Raw genomic sequence first — 22,000 nt, 5'->3', positions numbered from 1 at the left:
TTGGGCTGAATAGGCTGTCAGTGTGTATCTTCCACGTAAGTGCCTCTGTCCACTAACTATGTACTTGTGCCTTTGGGTTCAGTTTAAGAAATGCTCCATATTATCTCTTCTTGCACCTCCACTCCATGAGCAGGGGTAGGTGTGGAAATTGTGCTAGGAGGGGAGGTTCTCAACTGCATTCAGTTCTTCTGGACTCGTGATAAGCTCCATGCTGCAGGGGTTAGATAAGGGCCTACACCTGTGCAGAAGACTATTTAAAAGCTGTAGAGGGGGGTGGGCTTCAGCCCAGTATGTGAGAGCAGGCAGGGTGGGGGTGGTATCCCTAGGAGTGGCAGCTCTGGCTTGTCCCCATGCTTTCTGGCTCTGTGTTTTTGGTTCATGATGTTTACCTCATTGGAGCCACTGGACTGTCCCAGCAGGATTCTGCCTTCCCAGGTGAATGAGATCTTCTCTGCCAGGCAACGTGGCTTTACCCTCATGTTCAAAAGTAAGTAACTGGAGCTCTGGTCTCTGTCAGGGAAGGAATGTTCCAGAAATATAGCCTTTCAAGGGGCTGGTGTGGGAATGGGAGGTAAGTGACTACAGATGTCTGGGTCTCTTGAGGGTAGAACGAGGCGTTAGGGGCAGTAAGTGCTCCTCAGCTGGTTTAGCAGGAAAGGAGTCCGTTTCCTGGTCTCCACTCTGCAGGTCTGGTGGGTGAGGTGTTCTTAAGCTTTGTGGCTGATATCCTTAATATTCTGTGTGCAAGGATGCTCTAAAGTGTGGCGTGTGTATCTGGTAACCTGGGCAACTCTGTGTTAGGAGGCATGACAGGACGAGGGGCTTATCCTAAGCTATGGTGGCTGGGATGATTGTCAGCCCCAGGGCCAGGGCTGTCCTTCTTGGCCTTAATCCAAGAGGTAGGTGATGGCAGAAGAGGAAGCTCTGTCCATCCCTGGCTGCTGTGAGTCCAGACCTGGCTTGGTGTGTGGGTGTACACGTGCTGGATCTGCCATGTATTCTGTGAGGCTGGGTGGATGGGGAGGAAGAAATTGACAGGGGGAGGGTTGGGTAAGCATCTTCCGTGGGATGTTCGTGATGGCAGCCTTCTCGAGCATCCTCTCTTCTTCCTCCTGGGGTTCCAGATCCTATACAGTTACTGGCTTCTCCATTTTGAAGTATCCCCCCTTTGTGGGGATTTCCTTGATACAGCTGTGGGGCTGGGGGCCTGCTGCCCTCCATACAGCTAAGCTGGTTTTAGAGTTTGAGCATTGTTGGGGGCACCAAAAGATTCCTTCTGGGTTCTTTGCTCATTATCTTTCCATTCTATCAGTCAGAGGATCACCATTGAAGATGTTCACTAAGGTATTAGGGGGAACTGGTGCCCACCCTCACAGCAACAGAGCAGGTGCCATCCCTGATGTTGCTGACACCAGCTTGAATGAGTGTGTCTGCATCAAGGCAAGTGAGATACAGAGCTGCTGGTTATGTCCTGCCTCCTTGAAAATCCTGGTTGTGTCCTGGCTCCTTACACAGCCTGCCCTGCCCCTCATTGCACTTGCCTCTCCTGCAGGAATCCTTTATTCCTGATGTGGAGCAGTTGGTCCTGGGTCAGAAGTCTGCTATCCCTGGTAGATAGGGACTGACCAGGGTAAGCCTCAGCAGGGAAGCTCTATTATCTGCAAGATCACCAGGTGAAAGAACTTCAGAGCTGCCTGGGGGGGTGTATTGTTTGCACCTGATTTCCAACTCCCCTTCCCTTCAGGGGACATCCCTGGCCCTGAACAGTGAGCTCCGTCAGGCCCACTTAAGATATGCAACACATGGAAGCTTGTTGTCATCTGGGATGACATAATAATTGGAATGGCAATAAGTGCTCAGCTCTCTCCAAGCCTGTCTCCTCCTTTCTGGCCAAAGAAGCCATTGAAAGTGGCACTAATGAAATGTAATCTAATCAAATATGTCACATCTCCCCCCGTTGTGACCTTATCCTTTATCTCCTTTGTTCAAAAGAAACATCCGTTTCCTAAAGATGGGTCTGAAGCAGCCCTGGTCCACAAGCTTCTTGCCCGCACACCCCAGCCTAATCTACTGATGCCCTTGGGTATATGGGGTGTGGCTAAGGTAGCACCCACCTTCCTCCCTTCCTGGGGAGAGAGGCTCCTCCCTGCTCCTGGCTTTTCTGGGTCTGTGGTCCATCAGGGTCAGGCTTTTCTTCTTGATGGTCCAGGATGATGAACACAATATGAATGTTTACTGTGTGAACACATCCCTGATAGAAGAGTGTGACTACTTTTGAGATGCCCTGGAGCCTCCCACCAGCTCCACAGTCACTCAAGTCTCGGGACCGTAGTGAGGGATGGGTTTACTCCTCACAGCGACCAGAACTCTTGGAGGGAGGTAAAATTCAGTTTCTGTTTCTCAAAAGTACAGTAAGAAGGGTGGAATATGGGAGCAACTTGCCCTTGGACGATTGTTTTTGATGTGGGCAGAGGCCCCTCTAGTGCTGTTCTTACTGCCTCCTTCACTGGGGGAGCTGGGCCCACTCTGTGTCAGGGTGTCTGGATATTTCTTTGTCCTATAACAGATGTGCTGACCAGGCTGAGTGTCACTTTGAGGGTCAGTTAGGAGGGGAAGGAGGAGTTGGAATGAGTGTGTATGCTCTTGGCATAAGGATAGAATGGTTGCTGGTTCTGCTTTGGATCCTTTCAAGCTATTTCCCTCTTCTCAGAGGGAGAAGCCTGCAGGCTGTCAGCTCCTCCCCACCTAACATTCCTGGCCTCTTTGGACTAAGTGAGGACTCTGTCCAAGGCAGCACTCTGCACAGGCCAGGCGTGGTGCAGGACACCAGGCCTTAGCTACTAGTGAGTGCTAGATGAGAGCCTGGGCACTGCTGGGTGTGGAGACTGACCCTGGGCACCAGGGAATTTTGACCTTACAGAAGAGTTAAGTCTCTCATTAGCATTTAAGAAACTTTCTGCTTAAAGATGGCTTAAGTTAGTTATTAGCTCTTTTGCTATTTTCAATCATCTTGATTAGTTTTGTGGGTCTCGTGTTGGATATCTCTCTTTAATGTCCTTGAGAGTCTGAATCAGAATGAATGGGCTGGATTTCAAGTCCTATTGTCAAGGATTCCAGAAAAGAGAAGCAACTCATGCTCTTTGAAATAAAGGTCTATTTAAAAGTTTACTTATGATTTCTGGTTTTAAGCTCTAAAACAGAGCTGCAAAAGTATAAGGAAATACTCCAGTAAAACTGTTAATGCAAAAATGACTTGTTAGATGTTGCTGCAGAGAGAAACTGAAAGTTGAAGACAACCCTCTGCATTTACTCAGGACCTTTATGATTGGTCATAAAACCCTAGAAATGGGGAGGAAGACAGCAGTTAGATTTGGAAATAATCTTAAGATTGCTGCATCCAGCGTCTTCAGCAGATGTTCATGGTTCTCCCTGTTAGCCTGGATCTTGCAGCATAATTTATGTTGTTGATAATATGAAAGAATGGTGTTTGGGGTGGGGGCTGAGTTAGAACACAGAACAGTTCCTGGCTCCTATCTTCCCCAAGCTCTGTCTCAGTTTTGTGGTATTTTGTAAAGTGGATGTATTAACTTACAGCTTGCTAGGTTTTTAGAACTTCTGCAGCTGAAGTTCAATACGTTGATAGAAGCAGTTATTTTTTTTATAGTTATTTCCCCAAGACAATTTTTTTTCCTACTGTACAGCATGGTGACCCAGTTACACATACATGTACACATTCTATTTTTGCACATTATCATGCTCCATTATAAGTGACTAGACATAGTTCCCAGTGCTACACTGCAGGATCTCATTGCTACTCCATTCCAAAGGCAATAGTTGGTATCTATTAACCCCAAGCTCCCAAACTATCCCACTCCCTCCCTCTCCCCCTTGGCAACCTTGAAGCTGTTTTCAAATGTAAAGAATAGCAGAGTATACAAATGAAAGGCCCACCTTCCACTTTGGACCCTAGACCCAAAGTCATTACCCTGGGCCCTGCCAGTCTTCTTACTTTGCATATGAATGTAGTTTTAAAAAAATTCTGTAGCTCCCAGGGGAGGAAGAAGGATGGTAGGGGAGGGAAGTATTGGGATTTTGGCATTAGCAGACACAAATAATACAAATAATTATTAACAGATGCAAATAATACATATCTAGATTATACATAGAATGTATAAACAAGGTCTTGCTGTACAGCACAGGGAACTATAATCAATATCCTGTGATAAACCACAATAGGAAAGAATGCATAACTGAGTCACTTTGTACAGCAGAAATTAACACAGTGTTGTAAATCAATTATACTCCAATTAAATTTTTAAAACTTAAAAAACCCTATAGCTCCTTAACAAGGTATTAGGAAATATTTCGATAATACAGTATTTATTCATAAACACTAGCTTTTATGTAGTATCTAAATAGTTCAATAATCCAGTTACCTGATGCCATTATTAGTAAATACTTGAAGGATATTTAAAGTTACATGCTGTTACAGTGAGATCAATTCCAAGTACATTTTTTCATGTTATAGGAGAATTTCTCTAGGGGGAAGTGCTAGACATAGAACAGCTAGTCAGAGATATAACTTGGTCTTACTGCACTACTGAGCTTCCTCCCCTTAAAGAGGACTGGATTGGTTTACGTTCTCCTGGGCTGTGAGTCTCCTTTCTCTCCCTGTCCCAAAACACTGGGCAAGTTACTTTTTGTTCATCAGATTATTTCACTGTTTTAAGTTGCATCTTTAAAAATGAGGATTTGAATATGTCTTGTAGGATACTTGAACTCTTTACATTTCTCTCTCTCTCTTTTTTTTTTTTTTTTGGCTTTTTAAGGGTCGTACCCGTAGTATATGAAAGTTCCCAGGATGGAGGTTGAATCAGAGGTAGAGCTGCCAGCCTACCACCACAGCCTCAGCAACACAAGATCTGAGCTGCCTCTGCCACCTACAACACAGCTCATAGCAACACTAGATCTTTAACCTACTGAATGGTCTTTAACCCACTGAGCGAGGCCAGGGATCAAACCCGTGTCCTTGTGGATACCATATGGGTTCATTACCACTGAGCCACAACGGGAACTCCTCTTTGGATTTCTTTATCATTTTTTCTTTTTTCTTATAGAAACTCTTAAACTGGAGTATGTTTGCCACATGCTTACCTTTTTAAAGTTAATCTTTTCTATGTGGAGGTCTTATACAGACAAGCCCATCACTGCTTTTATTAATTCTGGGTTTCACTTTTGCTTAGCTTTCTATTTAAAAAGATCATACACATTCTGTACTTCCTAGTTCTTGTGTGTATAGTTATATCTACATGTTTCTTCCTCTTGAAGTTTGTTTCTGATTGAGGAGAGGTGGATGTCTCCCACACCCGCTATGTCTAAGGCTGTGTGATAATCTGCTCTGTGAGGCATAAGTGGAAGTCTGCAAGGTTTCCACGAAAGCTCTTTTTTGGAGCTGAGGGGCTGAGCAAATGCAGGGTAGCAAAGATGGCAAAAGAGTCAAGGAGGAAAGCTGGAATGACCTTGGATTGTGTAGGGTAGAGTTCAGTAAGACTTTCTGTAAAGGGCCAGAGAGTAACTATCTTAGGCTTTGTGGGCCATACCACTGGCTGCAACTACCCAATCCTGCTATTGGTGTGTGGAAGCAGCCACAGAGGAAATGCCAACAAATGAGCAGAGCTGTATTCCAACAACTTGACTCACAGGCACTAAAATTTGAATTTTATGGAATTTTCACTTGTCACAAAACATTTTTTAAGTTTTTTTTTTTTAATCATTTAATAAGACCATTCTTGGGGGAAAAAGTATTTGCAAACCATATATGCAATAATGGGATAATATCCAAAATATGTAAGGAATTCATACAGCTCAAAACCAAAAACCCCACAACTAACCCAATTTTAAAATGGACAAAAAACCTGAATAGACATATCACCAAAGACATTCAAATGGCCGAAAATTACCATGTTCAAAGCCACTACTCACCATGTAAATGCAAATCATAGCCACAATGAGATCACCTCACACCTGTTAAGATGGCTGTTCTCAGCAAGATGAACAAGTCTCAAGATAACACGTCTTTGTGAGGATGGGGAGAAAAGGGAGTCCTTATACATACACTGTTGGTGAGAATTTACACTGGTGCGGCCATTGTGGAAAATACCATGGAAGTTCTTCAGAAAATTAAAAGTAGAACTACCAGATGGTAGTGGAATCCAACAATTCCACTTCTGGGTATATACCCAAAGGAAATGAAATCAGTATCTCAAAAGGATCCCTGCATTCCATTCTTCCTTGCAGCATTTTCATAGTATCTGAGATACGGAATCAACTTAAGTGTCCATCAAGTTATATATGTGTGTGTGTGTGTGTGTGTGTGTGTGTGTGTGTATGAATATTAGTAAGCCTAATAAAGAACTGAATCCTGCCATTTGTGACAACAAGAATGAACTTGGAGATTATGCTAAGTGAAATAAGCTAGACAAAAATAAATGGTGATACCACTTCTACATGGAAACTAGCAAAATAAGTTGAACTTATAGAAAGAGTGAAAGGGTGTTTACCAAGGGTGAGGGAGTGGGGGAAACAGGGCCGAAGGGTTCAAGCTTTAAGGTGAATATGTTCCAGAGACATTGTGTACTACATGGTGACTAACGTTAATAATGTATACTTGAAATTTTCTGAGTAGATATTAAGTATTTTTAACACACAAAATCAACTATATGGAGTGAAGTATATATTAATTATCTTGATATTGGTAATTATTTCACAAGGATAACAAGCATCACATTGTATACCTTAAATGATATAGTTCTTTGTCAATTATATACCTCAACAAAGCTGGAAAATAAATAAATGAGAATGAAAAAAAAACCTAAAAAATACCATTCTTAATCTGTGAGCTATACAAAAAAGGTGGTAGTGACTGGCCCATGCACCATAGTTTGCCAGCTTCTGCCTAGAGGATCACTGAGCAGGTGGGCCACTGTTAGCAACTCTCTCGCCTGATGCATATGAGAAAATGTAGCCCTATTTGTTTAGGCCACTGTTTGTTTTTTGGTTACTTGCAGTTAAATGCATTCTTACCTGATAAGGGGCTATTTTATTCCAAATAGCCAGTGTCCTGACCTTTTTATTAGCTATTAAAATGTTTCCCCAGTGACTTGAAACACTATTTTAATCATCTTTAAAGTGAGTCTTTTTCTTTCATTCCATTCCAATCCACTGATTGTTGTCCTTTTTCACTACTGTCAACTTAATTCTATAGTTTTTATGTAGTAGGATTCTGGGAGGGTTTGCTCTACCTACTAAATTGTTTCTCTCATGAGTTTTATTTTATTTTTTTGGCTTTTTAGGGATGCACCCATGGCATATGGAAGTTCCCAGGCTAGGTGTTAAATCAGAGCCACAGCCGTTAGCCTATACCACAGCAATGCCAGATCTGTGCTGCATCTGTGCTCATGACAACACCATATCCTTAACCCACTGAGTGAGGGCAGCAATTGAATCTGAGCCCTCATGGTTACTATTTGGGTTTGTTACTGCTAAGCCATGATGGGAACTCCTGGGCTTACGTCTACACTGATGGCATGGACTCAGTCCACATTATTCTTCCGTTTCAGTACCTGAAACCATGTAGACTTGGAACATTGTTTTCTAACTAACTCTAAAGATCAAACCAGAGTTCAGTAATTTCTGGTCCTTTGCAAAGTTCCACTGAGTAGCTCCTGTGTTTGAATTAGGTGGAGTTACATAGGAGTGAATCCCTGCTTAATGTCATCTAGAACAGCAAGATGGTATTTCACGCCGTTAACTATTGGAAGGTGAATGGAATCTCATTGCTGAAAACAGTACAAGTGGTTTCAGTTTGTTTTCTAAATATCATGTCTTGGAGCAGTGAGCAAAGCAGGATGGAGATGCATATGTTTAATCAACATATATGGTCAGCTTCTAGAATTAAAAATAGAGGTAGTGGAATTCCCCTCGTGGCACAGTGGTTAACGAATCCGACTAGGAACCATGAGGTTGTGGGTTCAATCCCTGCCCTTGCTCAGTGGGTTAAGGATCTGGCGTTGCCGTGAGCTGTGATGTAGGTTGCAGACATGGCTCAGATCTGGAGTTGCTGTGGCTGTGGTGTAGGCCGGCGGCTACAGCTCCAATTCAGCCCCTGGCCTGGGAACCTCCATATGCCGTGGGAGCAGCCCAAGAAATGGCAAAAAGACAAAAAAAAAAAAAAAAATAGAGGTAGTAAGTGCTAAGGCCTGGGCAAGGGGTTGAAGCCTTATCCTCAGACCTTCTATTCCAACAGGGAAAATAGACTCCTGGTACCATGACATGCATCTAAGGACACATGCATGTGTGCTTTGAGACCACATCAGTAAAGATGCCCTGAACAATGAACAACCCTCAGACCAGGGGAAAAGGGGTAGGGTAGTTCGGTTTCCTGGCTGAACAAAGCAGCAAACACAATGGCCTCAAAAAGAAGAGAAAATAAGAACTGTGTTTAGATAACTGCAAAAAGCTTGGTGGAGCTGGAGCAGGGGTTTGACGCAGAAGTTGAGGGAAGAGGAGTAGGCAGATAAACCCTTGGAAGTGTTCCGAGCAGAGCCTGTGACATCATTTGCACTCAAACATCTAATGCTCTTCATGAAAAGTTGTCTAAATCAGATGATATGAGATTGCTTCTCTAGAGTGACTTGTACTAAGAAACTTACTGGGCTATCTGTCACTGAGCACCTGTACCTATGACATAGCAATGTTATGCCTATGCAAATATCTTGCCCCCAAATATAGCAGTGCTGTATGTAAAAACCGCAAACTGGAAACTGCCCAAATGCCTCTCACCAGTAGGATACATCATGGTATGTTCACACAGAGGAATATTTTGTAATGGTGCAAGGAAATATAACAGTCTGCAACAGGAGTGATGAATCCACAGACGTGATGTTGAGGCGGGAAACCAGACACAGAATAAGTACGTACTTGTATGATTCCATTTTCAGAGAAAACAGTCAAAACTAGCACAAACATTGTGTGATTCCACTTATATGAGGTACCTAGAATAGTCAAATTCACAGACAAAAAAGATATACTGGTGGTTGACAAGACCTGGGGGAGGAAATAGGGAAAGTGTTGCAATTGCAGTTTGGGATTAAGAGTTCTGGAGATGAGCTCTGGAAATGAGTGCTGGTGATGGTAACACAATTATAAAAATAAATTTAAGGAGTTCCTGTTGTGGCTCAGAGAAAACAAATCTGACTAGCATCCATGAGGACGTAGTTTCAGTCCCTGGCCTTGCTCCGTGGGTTAAGGATCTGGCGTTGCCGTGGCTGTGGTGTAGGCCAGTGACTACAGCTCTGATTTGACCCTTAGCTTAGGAACCTCCATATGCTGCAGGTGCAGCCCTAAAATAGCCCAAAAATTTTTTTTAAAGGCAAAACTGACATTGTTAAGATAATGGTGGTTATTAGCTGGTAGGTGGGGCAGCAGTGGTTGGAGGGGAGTGCTTCAGAGCAGGGGGTCCCCAGAGGATGCTCAGTTGGTGAAAATATATTGAGAGGCATCTTACCTGCACTTCTGTCTGAATGTTACACTTTGGTACAAAGTTATCTTGGAAGAGAAAAAGAAACAGGAAATATTTAAATGAATTAATAGGTGACACACTCTTGGAGTGCCATGTGTAAGGCACTCTTCCACTCATTTAACCTTCTTCTGATGCGCTGAGGTAGGGGCTATTTCATAAGAGGAAGCAGAAGAACAGTGGGTTATTGAGAGAGTAGTTGTATGTAGGTGTGTAGTGGTAAAATTCAATATCTCAGATCATTGGGTACATTTTTTGAGGTACATTCTCTTGCTTACTCAGTTTAAAGGTTTTCAGTGTTTTGAATAGAACTTCAAATTCTTAAAAAATAGGACCCGTGTCAGAGTTCCTGTCATGGCTCAGCAGTTAACAAAGCCAACTAGTATCCATGAGGACTTGGGTTTGATCCCTAGCCTCGCTCACTTGGTTAAGGATCTGGCATTGCTATGGCTGCAGTATAGGCTGGTTTCTACAGCTCTGATTTGACCCCTAGCCTGGGAACCTCCATATGTTGTGTGAGCAGCAACCCCCCCCAAAAAAAAACACCCCACAAACAACAACAAAGCAAAAATTAGGACCGGTGTTAAAATGTGTGTTTCTCAACCAGAAGAAGAAAAATTCTCAAGTGTAATCAAACTTTCTCGTTCATGTTAACTTCAGGAAAAGCTGGCATTATAGGTTGGATGCTACCTCTGCATTGTTCAAAACCAATCATGGCTATTTTTTATCTCTTAAGTGAATTTCCAAAAGAGAATTTGTAATACTTAGGAAAGCACCCCGAGTGTCCAACAGCTGAATGGCTAAAGATATGGGATATACATATACACAGTGGAACATTACTCAGCCGTAAGTATTGAAATCTTATCATTTGGGACACCTTGGATAGATCTAAAGGGTGTTGTGCTAAGAGAAATTAAGTCATACAGAAAAAAAGAAATACCATATGATTTTCACTTATAGAACCTAAAAGATAAAACAAATGAACAAACTTAACAATAGAAACAGAGGCATAGGTACAGAGAACAAACCTGTGGTTGCTGGAGGGTGGGGAGGGGGATGAATGAAATAGGTGAGGAAGATTGAGGTACAAAGCTGCAAAATAAATGTCATGAGTGTGAAATGTAAATTGTGGGGAAAATACTCAAAAACTGTGTACTATCTTTGTATGGTGATGGTTGGGGATTAGATTTATCATGGTGATCATTTTCTAGTATGAGAATATCAAGTTACTATGTTTATATGCAAATTTAATTAAGTCAATTATACTTAAAGTTCACAATACCTCAAAATTTTTAGGGATCACACTAGGAATTTGAAGGGAAATTTCAGTGTCTCAAAGCATTTCACAGACCTTTGGGATAAAGTATATCTAAAAAATGCATACAGTGTACCACTTTCTCTTAAAATATGGTCTTCATTCTTTGTCCTTATTTTATAGGGAAAAGAAACATAAAACTTCTGGGTCCTAGTCTCTGTGTTCACTCCTTTATTTTCATATTTGTTCCTCTAAGGCACATTTGTCCTTCCCTGCTTCGTTTTATTGAGCTTTGCAACAAGGGCCCGTCCACCTTCAGCCACAGCCACGTCCAGTTATCTCCAGTTGGCTGGTCAGAACTCAGAGCAGCCACGGGTGGCATCCTGCTGCAGGACAGAGAGCCATGTGCCTCTGGCAGGCTGCTCTGGCCCCTGTTCTTGCCACACCCCATCAGACTTTTTTGAGACACCATCTTGCCTCAGGGATTGGGCCTGGTTAAAATTGTTGAGAACACTCTTAGAGAATGGTTATCTGAGGAGGTTGGGAAAGAAGGAGAGTCAACTTGGAAAAGATAAAGGAAAACAGTACAGGAAGTGGGGGAAGTGACGGGGGCAGAGGTTAGTTCTTATCACAGCCAAACTGGAGCATCTTGCTCTGTATCATCTAAAATATCTCCTTCCACCAGCACTTTACAGGATGTCTGCTGGTAACTGCCACTTATTTCACAATCCTGAACTCAAGGGTGCCCATGAGAGAACAGTATCCATTGAAAAAGCTCCCACATGAAGTCCATTGTGCTCTCCCCTAATTTTAGCTTGAATCCACGCACACTGACATAGTTTAAATGGGAGATCTGTGTACAAGCTCACTCACTGCAGACAAGCCCTTCTCCTGCTATGTGGAAACCTCCCATTTCCCTTCCCCACTGTGTCTTTGGTCAACAGTTATAAACTCTCTCAGACAGCTGGTTGTGTATTAAAAAGTCTATTTATATCAGTCAACGGACAACTGCGTGTTTATGGGGAATCGTGGCAATTTTTGCTTAGGAAGGACAATTGGGGTATTTCTTCTGTAGCAGAGCGGGTTTGGCCGCTGGACACTGCAGACATTGCCTCACTTGTCTTCTTACATTCTGTGGACTGAGGTTACCCTGGGTGCTAATGGTGAATTCAGACCCAGCACAGACTGCTGGTTCTTCAGTCAGGTTCTTGGGGGCTGGACAATGGAAAACATGAAACAATAATACTTTGTGAGGAACAAAGAAGTACATAAGTATCCATAGCTTAGAGGAACAGCACACTCAAAATCTGTGCTAGAACTCATGAAACTGTGGATTTTTTCCTGCTCTTATGACTCTACTTAAAATATGACCATATGATAACTTGTTAGCATTCGAAAAACCTTTCTAGGAGTTCCCTCGTGGCACAGTGGTTAACGAATCTGACTGGGGACCATGAGGTTGTGGGTTCGATCCCTGGCCTTGTTCAGTGGGTTAAGGATCCGGTGTTGCCGTGAGCTGTGGTGTAGGTCGCAGACTCGGCTTGGATCCCGCGTTGCTGTGGCTCTGGCGTAGGCCGGTGGCTATAGAGCCGATTAGACCCCTAGCCTGGGGAACCTCCAGATGGCAAGGGAAGCAGCCCTAGAAAAGGTAAGAGACAAAAACAAAACAAAACAAAAAAACCCTTTCTATTCTGGGCATCTCAAGGTGATTTTTTTTTTTTTTTAATTTCAGAAAGTTTAAAAATTAGAACATAACACAATGAAAATCTACTGGCCATGAATGGGCAATGAAATAAACATCTTAATAGAAAAAAATTTGTTTGGATTCCTAGAGAATGTCTTGCATAATGTTTTTCTACCAATGGTAACGTTGATGTGCTGGCTTTCTCCTTTCCCTGTTTTAAAAAATAATGGAATGGGTAATGACATTTATTTATTTGTTTTATTTATTTATTTTTTGCTTTTTAGGGCCACACCTATGGTATATGGAAGTTCCCAGGCTAGGGATCTAATTGGAGCTGCAGATGCTGGCTGGATCCGAACTGCGTCTGCGACCTACACAACAGCTCACAGCAATGCTGGATCCTTAACCCACTGAGCAAGGCCAGGGATCGAACCCACATCCTCATGGATCCTGGTTGGGTTCGTTACCACTGAGCCATGAAAGGAACTGCCAGGTAATGATATTTAAAATAGAGTGTATTCGGTTTTTATTATAAGAAATAAGACAGGAAAATTAAAATAGGAGTTCCTGTGGTGGCTCAGCAGATTAAGAACTCGACATAATGTCCCTGAGGAGGCAGGTTTAATCCCTGACCTGGCTCAGTGGTCTAAGGATCTGGCATTACTGGAAGCTGCTGGGTAGATTGCAGATGTGGTTCAAATCCAGTGTTACTGTGGCTATGGCATAGACCTCAACTGCAGCTCTGATTTGACCCCAGCCTGGGAATTTCCATATGCCACAGGTGAGGCTGTACAAAGAAGGAAAAAAACACAAAAAAACTATAGCCTCACTGATCAGATTACACTTAATATGTTAAAAAGAACACTAGTACATGGTTAGAAAGCTCAACTGAGTAGATTTACAATGAACATGAAATGAAAACTAAACACAAACATTATTGGTGAATATCAGTTCAGGAAAGAAAAGTATCTACATATGTCTCTGTGTCCATAGAAGAGTCTTTTTGTTTGTTTGGTTTTGGTTTTTTTTTTGCCATTTCTTGGCCTGCTTCCCTTAGCATATGGAGGTTCCCCAGGCTAGGGGTCGAATTGGAGCTGTAGCCACCAGCCTACGCCAGAGCCACAGCAATGCGGGATCCAAGCCGCGTCTTTGACCTATACCACAGCTCACGGCAACACCAGATCCTTAACCCACTGAGCAAGGCCAGGGATAGAACCCGCAACCTCATGGTCCCTAGTCAGATTCGTTAACCACTGAGCTACGATGGGAACTCCAGAAAAGTCTTTAAAAATGTATTTAAATAGTGCAACAACCTGATCAACCTCTTGGTTGACTTACTCTGATTCCAATTTATTCCACATTATCTGTAAAACTGAGCACATCTCCTGTATTTTATTGTGCCTTCTCCAGAAGATGCTAATGATTACAACAAATATGATTTTATGAGTAGACTTTTAAAGTTAATAAGGACTTAGATAATTTGTAAACTAGGACTTTTCAGAATTCTCAGTTTGTTTTTTAATCAGTAAGTTATCCCTAAGTGACTACTTATCCAAGTTTAAAGGCTTGTGCTGGATTTAGTTACTTTTTGAAGCATTGTTTAACCCTTGTTTTTCTCTGTATTTTCTTAAAGGGTAGTTTGGAAAAGAAGCAGCCTTGTGTTGCTAGAACAACTTGTTCTTAATTCTGTACTAATCTGAGACTGCTTTCCAGAAACAGCGGGATAAAGCCAGTTCATTCTGTTCAGTAAGGCCTCTTTGAGATTTGGTTCTTGGGTCTTTTTCTTTCAGCCTCAGCTGCAGCAAAAAGGTAAATTAATAATGAGGTGCAGGTGAATCAAGCCAAGGCCGTTTCAAGAAAAGCCTGTATAGCATTCTTGTGGTTTCAGTTTTTACAGTCTGCCTAAAGTCTTGGCCTCTTTTGGGATGCATAACTGCAGAACCTTCTGCAGAGGCTGGAATTGGTTTCAGGTTGTTCAGACAAGACCATCAGTCTTACTTGTGATTCCCACCAGAGGCGGACCTAAAAGTTGAACTATTGAGGGCTTTTCTTGTGACCACATAGATGTTAAGCTGCCAGAGATAGGAAGAGAGAACAGTCAATTCATCCCAAATAAAAGCCCCTTTCTGTGGGTTTAATCAGAAAAAAGTAGTAAAGTTTTACATTGACTGATGCCTCTCTGAGCTATTTGAGGTGGAAATAAATAAAGTGGGAAGATGAAGACTTAAGTAGGTCAAAAGAAGTATTTTCAGAATTGCACTCCATATGTGAATATAGAACATGCCGGAGGGAGTTGTCAATAGAAACAACAGTGGTACATCATTTAAAGCAGAGAAACCTAGATTTATTAGTTTGGGGCTGTATTTTAATATGGTTTTACTGGGGAACAAATCGGTGTGTTTTTTCCCTTCTAGCAGTTTAAAAAGTCGGAGAGTGTTAAGAACTGAACACTTTTAACAGTAAGATCCATGTAATTAGTCTCCCACAGACTATGTAATATAACTTTGAGAGAAGGGAAACTATAGCTCTTCAGGATCAGCCAGCCTCCAAGGTACAGAATGATCCTCTCTCCAGAAGAACACACTTCTAAGAAGCCAGCAAAATTTCTGCCAGATAATTTTGGGAGCAAGAGGGGTTTGACAGACCTACCTTTCTTTCTTATTAAAAAATCAATGATGGGGTAGGTTCCTAGGAATGATGAATGGTGATTTTGAGCATTCTTTTAAAAATTTTTTTACTTTTCATTGTTGAAACCACACAGAGAGTGGATCCCCAAGCACAATGAAACAAAGAAATAGAATATGCTATCACCAGAACCTTCTGGGAAATTTTGAAAGGGTGGGGGTGGAGAGGAGAGGTGGATTATTCAGGGAAGCGACTTATGGTCACTTTTGGCAGAGCAGAGAATCAATGAGAGAGAGGGAGAGGGCAGAGCAAACCTAGGACAAAAGCTGTAGGTGCTGCTGGATGGGAAAGCTCTGGGGAGGTGAGGGGATGGGGAAACTATTGGAGGGTCCCTTTGGAAGCAGGAAAGTACCCTGGCACCCTTGGGGGCAGTTCTTCTCTGTGCTGGCTCAGCTGGGCCAAGGTGAGCCTAGGGCCACTAGGATGTAATGTATTAGAATCTCCATAGAGACTATTGCTCTACAGCTGTGTCCACTTATCCATAAGGGGTGCATTCCAAGACTCCCACAGATGCCCAAAGCTGTAGATAGTACCGAACCCTATGCCCACTATGTCTTTTCATATACATGCACATCTGTGGAAAAGTTTGATTTATAAATTAGGCACAGTAAGAGACTATCTGAGTTGCCAGCACCATTACTCTTGTGCAGTGGGGCTATTATTAATAAAATATTACTTGAACTCAAGCGCTGCAGTCCTACAAGAGCTGATCTGATCACCAGGATGGCCATAGAAAGGATACTCTAGACAAGGCATGACTCACATCCCCGGCGGGAGAGTGCAAGATTTCATCATGCTACTCAGAACGGCGTGAAATTGAAAACTTATGAATTGTTTATTTCTAGAGTTTTCCATTTAATATTTTAGGATCATGGTTGACTGGGGGAAACCGTGGAAAATGGGGGCTATTTATAATCCTCTTTAGGTAATTTTAATATGTAGCCATGAAATCAGCTTCTGCCCAGAGAAAAAAAAATATATGTGGCCTGTGAGGGAGTGACTATTCCAGAAAAGATCTTGTGAATTCCAGCGTGAAACCCTCTTAGGTAGTAACCTTGGGTAATACTGCCGCTAATGCCTACTTCATGGAATTTGCTGGGCAGGTTATCCTGTGGTTGAGTTCAGAGGTTTGGAATCAAACATGCTGTGTCCAAACCCTGGGTCACCCATTGACCAGGTGTATGTCCTTAGGTAATGTGCTTGATTTCTTTAAGCCTCAGTTTCACCATTTGTAGAATGGATGTAATAATATGTAACGGAGGACTTAATTCTATATCTTTGCTGAGCATGCTGCTTGGCATATGGAAAGCATGCAAAAGTTGTAGCTGCCCTTTTTTACCTGCCTTCCTCCTCTTCCTGTTGTTGTTATTTTTAAAGCTTAACAAAATGCCTAAACCTTTCTTCCCATTTCCAAACACTTTGTTAATGCTCCTCATGTGATACTCACAGACTGTGGAACATTATTTTATTACAGCGTGTGTACTATAAAATAATACATTACATAAAATGCCCATGGCCTGCTGACTTTTTTTTTTTTTTTTTTGACTAAGTTAAAATCTTTCATCATGAAGTGGGCAGAATATGCGCAATGACTAAATGCTGGTTGTCTGGATGGGATTCAAGTCAAATGTGACAATACTTTCTAGAAAATAATAATGACATCACCACCACCTAGATATTAACTGAATGTGCTAAGAATATCACATGGATTGCCCAATTCAACACAGTATCCCTTTGAGCTCATTAATAGAAGGGCCTCTGTTTTTTGATAAGAAAATGGAAGTTTATAGAAATTGTCATTTGTCCAAGGTCACAGAGCCAGTGTGAGGTGGAGGAGGAGGAATTCTAACTCAGGCAGGCTCACTGGGCAGGGCTCTGTCTCTAACCTCTATGCTTAACAGGCCCCACTGGCTATAGAAGAGTGTCATGGTCAAGGTCCTCCAAGGCAGACCTGCCACCATAAGGGAAAAGGGAACACCAAGAAGCTTTTTCCTCCAAGTGGCTAAACAATAACTTTCCTCATACGTGGGTTGCTGTTTAATGGCATAATTTTTACACTATTATTTTGGGACATGTTATGTATATTCCAGTGTTTATACTGTTTGTGGCTATCTGCATATCTCTGTGAACTCGTATATAAGAGGAAGGTTAAAAGGCAATGAGATGTTATCAGAAAAATTGTATCAACTTTAGTTTTTAATATTTTCTTCTGATTATAAAATAGGCATAAAAATCAGAATAACAGATTGTATGGTATCTCGGCTCTTCCGAAATGTGCATTTACACATGGAGATCTACAGAGGAAAATACATCCTAAATGGGAACGCCAAAATATTGACAGTGGTTATCTCTATAAAGCACACCTGGCTTGACTATTGCTTTACCTTTGTGACCTTCAGTATTGCCTGATTTTTTTCTTTCTTATGGTGGTCATGCATGACTTTTATAATCAGAAAGATCAAAATATATGTCCACTATGGAAAACTTGGAAAAACCCAGAGAAGTATAAAGAATAAAATAACAGCAATCCTATTCCCAACAGTTAAAAATGCTGACTTTTTGGCAAATTTACTTTCATCTCTATACATTGATATCTTGTGTGATCATAACAGTATTTACTATTTGGGGAACTCAATTTCTTTTCTTTCCCTTTCTTTTTTTTCTTTTTTTTTTTTTTTTTTTTTGTCTTTTTGCCATTTCTTTGGGCCGCTTTCACGGCATATGGAGGTTCCCAGGCTAGGGGTCCAATCGGAGCTGTAGCCATGGGCCTACACCAGAGCCACAGCAAGGCGGGATCCGAGCCACGTCTGCAACCTACACCACAGCTCATGGCAATGCCGGATCCTTAACCCACTGAGCAAGGGCAGGGACTGAACCCACAACCTCATGGTTCCTAGTCGGGTTCGTTAACCACTGTGCCACAACCTTTTTTTTGGTTAATATATTGTAAGCATTTTGTGACAGTAAATACATTTGTCAGGGAATTCTCTTGTGGCAGGGCAGCTTAAGGATCTGGTATTGGCACTGCAGTGGCTGAGGTTGCTGCTGTGGCCCACACTTGATTCTCGGACTGGGAACTTTTGTATGATGAAGCACAGCAAAAAATAAATAAACTTTTCAGGCGTTATTTAAATGGCTACATAGTTGGTCATCTATACAGTTTAATCTTTTTTTCCTATTGTTTTATAGTGATCACCAATGATGTAGTAAACATCTTCCTTCATGAAATTGGTCCATATTGCAGAATGTTCCCTAAATTCCTGGAATTACTGGGTTAAAGTGAATGATCATAACTTGGTTATCTATTGCTATGTGACAAACTGATCCCCAAAGGAGAAGGTTAAAATAATGTACTGTCATTCACAATTCCGTGGGTGGTTGAATGGTCTGCACTTGGCCATTCCTGTGCTGTTGTTTGGGACCTCATATAGTCAAGTGGAAGCTGGGGCCTGGGGCCATCGGAAGGCTTCCCCATCCTGGAAGTTTTCAGCAGCCTCCTCACGCAACGCCTGCTGCCTCCGTGCTCCTCTCTCCAGTGAAGGGGCTGGATTTGTTCCATGACCCTGAGGGCTCCAAGAGTCGGGAAGGGAAGCTGTCAGACCCTTCCAGGCCAGAGCCCAAAGCACGATGTCCCTTCTGTTCGACCCTATTGTTCGGAGGAATCCCAGGCCAGCCAAGGTTCCCCCTCCCAGTAGAGAAGCGCAGGAGGTAAAGGTAGGAATTGTTGGCAGCCATTTCTCGAGTCATGTGGAAAATGGAAAACCGACCATTGTGGAAAATGTAAAGTTCAGTGTGGTGCGGTTAAACGTGTGAAGGGGCTGAATGCTTGCAGCATGCCACAGGAAGAACTTTTTGTCAGAAAGACATCTTGCTGAGGACCCTTGAAGGAGAATGAAGAGGGGAAGCAGGCCTATTAGGACTGGCTCTGGGTGCTGGGGTGCAGTTCTAATGAGGAGAGTTACTGGTGAATGCCTGGGGCAAACCCTGAACTTTCCCCTTCCCTGAAGTTCGGTTCGGCTTGGGCTGTCCCTGGCGAGGCCAGGCCTCTGGGGCCAAACCGCAGCCTGGGCAGAGGTGCCAGGGGAGAGGGTGTGGGGATTGCAGCCAGGGCATGTTCTGGGGCAGCCCTGGGGGCACTCAGGCGAGCCAGGCTGGGAAGGGTGTTGAGATAGTGAGGGCTGTCTGGGGAAGGAAGCAGAGGCGCAGGACAAGATAACTAGATAGTGATCTCAACTCTGGCCTGAAGATAACAGTATATCCACAGTGCTTGTTGGCGCTGGGCACATGGCAGCTAGCGTAGTCTTCTTAGAAAGGCTTGTGGTCTTGCTGGGGTGTGAACCCTCCACCCAATGACCAGAAATCTAGCATTCGGCCCCAGTGGAAACTCCACCACGGGGTACTGTGAGACTCTGAGATACTTCAGGAACAGGAAAAATGAGGACTCTCATTTTTTTTTTTTTTTCCACTTTCCTCTGACTCTGCCTCTTTCATTCCACTCTGGACTCCTTCCTCCCCACCCACCCATGCCCATGGTGAGAAGCCATCCTTCCACCCTAAGCTGTCCCCAACTGCCACACAACCAGGCAGGGGACAATAGGTTAGGAGTGTGGCTTCTGGAGCTCAGGTCCAAAGTCTGGTGCCACGACTTACTAGCTGTGACTTTCGGTAACTTGTGCAGCTTCTCTGCACCAGGGCTCCCTCATCTGTAAAAGGGGATTAAAAATGGTCTCTCATTTAGTCATAGTGAGGATTGAATGAATTGACTCATGTGGTTTCTTAGAACTTCCAGCCAGCAGGCACACAGTAAACACAGAGCATTAGTTATTTTTACTTTTGTTATCACTTTTTTCCCTGCAGCTCCTTTAAATTTTGAGTTTAAACATTTATTTTTTTAGAGCAGTTTTATGTTCACAGCAAAACTGAGCAGAAGGAACAGAGATTTCTTTTATGACTCCTGTCCCCAAGAATGTATAGCTCCCTCCCTCGCTACCAGTACCTCCCACCAGCATGTTGTACATGTGTTACCTATTACCCAGAGTCCATAGTTTACATTAGGGTTCAAGCTTGGTGTTGTACAGTCTGTGGGTTTTATCAAATGTGTAATCCAGTATCATATGTCTTAGTTTTACTGCGTTAGAATCCTCTGTGCTCCGTGTGTGTCATTTTCAATGGAAGTGTGCCTCAAATTGTAGATAATAAGACATTTCTTTTTATCCTTTTTCTTTTTTTGACTATACCTGCAGCATATGGAAGTCCCGGGACTAGGGATCAAATCCCAGCCACAGCTGTGACCTGTACCAGCAGCAGTAGCAGCGCCAGATCCTTAATCCACTGCACCGGGCTGGGGACCAAACCCACACTGCCACAGAGACAATGTGGAATCTTTAACCTGCTGAGCCACAGTAGGAACTTGAATAAGGTATTTCTCAGGTATGCTTTGTTTCCTCTTCCAAATTTACTAAAACCGAGATAGTTAATATGACCTGTACAATTTTACTTGCTCCACACAGCACCATGTTATCTGTGGCAGGAGGCCCTGAATTTTCTGGTAAGTGTTCACTTGGGTAGTTAAGGGCACAGACTCTGGGGCCAGATGTATGAGTTCAAATCTTGATTCCTCCCTTCCCTGCTGTGCAAACTGGAGCAAGTTACTCCCCTGGACCTGCCTTGCCTCATCTGTAAAATGGGTCTGATGACGGTAACGTGCTTATTGAGATTTGTGAGGATTGTCAGAGTTAATACATGTAAAGTGCCTGGACGGTGATTGGCAAGTAATGTATGCTCATAAGCATTTGTTCTTATTTGTCACACACTAAAGCTTTTTAGGACACTCAGGATCAGCCTAGAAGTTTCTGTTCCAATTCAGCACTGTCGAGGGTCTATGTGCGCCCTGCCTTTTTTTTTTTTACTGTCACACCTGCATGCTGGCCTGAAGAAGGACAATTCTGACAAAAGGAGCTACATTTTCAATTTCTGTACAAATCTAGCTTGAAGCTTCTGCTACCTTTTGAACTAAAACTCTGTTGGAGTCTTATAAACATGCCAAGAGGTAGTTAAAAAGGTAAGACTTCATTATATGCTAAATGTAAAGGGGCAATAGTCTTGCTCCCTTGGTCTTCCTTTCACCTTTTAATTGCACCAGCAACAAAATATAACAAGCGAGACTGGAATGAGAGTTGAGCCATTGCTGAGAGTGTCTGGTTGGAGGTGGTCCAGGTAGGTCTTGACACCACATATCCCAGTACATCTTGGTACAAAGTATGAGAATATGCATGATTGGAGGATATCACCTTCCAGCCACAGCGCCTCTCACTACACTCTTTATGATTAGAGAACTGTGCAGCCTTGTGACTTCTTCCAGTCAAAGTCACGCCCAAAGTTAATTCCAAATCTAAACCTCTTTAGTCATTATTATGCTTCTCTTACCCGAGTGTCCCTTAAAGTTCCTAAATTGAGAAGGGTTATTTGGTCAGTATAAAAGTCTCAAAACAAAATGCTATTTTGCAGGAAATGGCTAATGTGTCTTATACAAAGTGGACTTCATTTTACAAACATTTTTGAGCAGATACTGGGCTCCAGGCCCTGGGGTAGGTGCTGAGGAGATAGTGGTGAGCAGGTCAGGGAAGTTTCTCTCCTCATGGAGGTTCCAGTCTGGGTGAGAGTCAAAGACTGGCTTGGGAATCAGTAATATCCAGTGCCTCAACTGAGAGAGAAAACAAAAGCCCCATACCTTTTGTCTTTTTGGAAAGATCCAGGATCTTTTCCTGTGATTCCAGGTGAAATCTCAACCGAGAGTGTC

General features: G+C 42.8%; 1 long non-coding RNA gene across 3 annotated transcripts in view; it reads left to right on the top strand.

Moving 5' to 3' along the window:
- The first annotated feature begins 282 nt into the window (after nt 1-282).
- LOC106506500 (uncharacterized) overlaps nt 283-22,000 on the top strand; it is a 145,454-nt gene continuing 123,736 nt past the window's right edge. For all 3 annotated transcript variants that reach the window (XR_014831350.1, XR_014831349.1, XR_014831348.1), the window contains exon 1: nt 283-487. This is a non-coding gene — a long non-coding RNA (uncharacterized LOC106506500). The remainder of the gene's footprint in view (nt 488-22,000) is intronic.

This window comes from Sus scrofa, chromosome 16 (genome assembly GCF_054392235.1).
Source record: "Sus scrofa isolate SSC_HxYL_T2T_F1_AM1 chromosome 16, Sscrofa_HxYL_maternal_Yorkshire_Landrace_v2.0, whole genome shotgun sequence".
NCBI classification, from domain to species: domain Eukaryota; kingdom Metazoa; phylum Chordata; class Mammalia; order Artiodactyla; family Suidae; genus Sus; species Sus scrofa.
The sequence above is the reverse complement of the archived record's forward strand: the minus strand, read 5'-3'. Positions and strand labels throughout refer to the sequence as shown.